The sequence below is a fragment of the Gavialis gangeticus genome, unplaced genomic scaffold (assembly GCF_001723915.1).
Source record: "Gavialis gangeticus isolate Ggan-Ray unplaced genomic scaffold, GavGan_comp1, whole genome shotgun sequence".
In the NCBI taxonomy this organism is placed as follows: domain Eukaryota; kingdom Metazoa; phylum Chordata; order Crocodylia; family Gavialidae; genus Gavialis; species Gavialis gangeticus.
This window is the reverse complement of record NW_017729025.1, coordinates 90524119-90524952: the sequence shown is the minus strand read 5'-3', so window position 1 is coordinate 90524952 and position 834 is coordinate 90524119. Positions and strand designations below refer to the sequence as shown.

At 39.3% G+C, this 834-nt stretch overlaps 1 protein-coding gene across 1 annotated transcript in view; it reads right to left on the bottom strand.

Annotated features, from left to right (window-relative positions):
• Positions 1 to 495: 495 nt before the first annotated feature.
• Positions 496 to 834, bottom strand: part of MED6 (mediator complex subunit 6) — a 31074-nt gene continuing 30735 nt past the window's right edge. The window contains exon 9 of the mRNA XM_019519144.1: positions 496 to 821. The gene's annotated coding sequence lies outside the window, so the exon portion shown is untranslated. The remainder of the gene's footprint in view (positions 822 to 834) is intronic.

Here is an 834-nt window from a genome sequence, read left to right as displayed (position 1 = left end):
TGTATGTACTGCAAGAGATGAGACACTGACAGAAAAAAACTTTAAGAGATGATATAATTGAAGACTATCATCATGTGGACATGTGAGGGGCCAAATTAAAGTTCAGTAGGCATTCTTAATGGTGGGAATTACCTAACCACAGAGTGTTTGGCTATGCAAACTTATCAGTGTTCTTCCAGGAGGCAGGGAGATCAGGGGCGCTTGTATTACTTCACAGGATTTGCTATAGGTAGTGACTGAAACATCATTCTCTCATGCCACCCATTATAGCCCATCCCTTCTGAATCACTCTGCAAAAGTCTTGTTCTCTTACTGTTATTGACACTTTAACTGACAATTTTAAAGCAACCCTGCATAGCTTAGAATGAATCAACCAAGTTTTTGTTATGCACTGGTCATCCTGCTGAAATTCTCTGAATTGAAGGGGCATGAAAATCATTGGTACTTCCTGGTACAATAGTCAAAGATGGGCTTGCCAAAAACTCAATTTTTTAAAAATAAGAGTTCCTCTTTTCTTACATAGAAAAAGGAGCTAGAAGGGAAAGCACAAAGAAGTTGGATCATAAAGAAGTTGCAAAACACACCTACTATGAAATTCAGTCACAGAAGGTAAAATCCAAAATGGAAAGAAGGTGGAAACGGATCGTCTCCTGGGATAGCTCAAGCCCTGCTATCAACAGCTTTAATGATAGGTTTCTACAGAGATAAACTGTTATAAGTGGCTTTAAACCCTGAAAGTTCATGGTCTTTGCCAAAATGTTCCAATACAAACAAAGGGCAGCAAGAGCCTCTTGCAAATTCTTCCCCACGTATTGAATCCCCTAGGAAGGAACT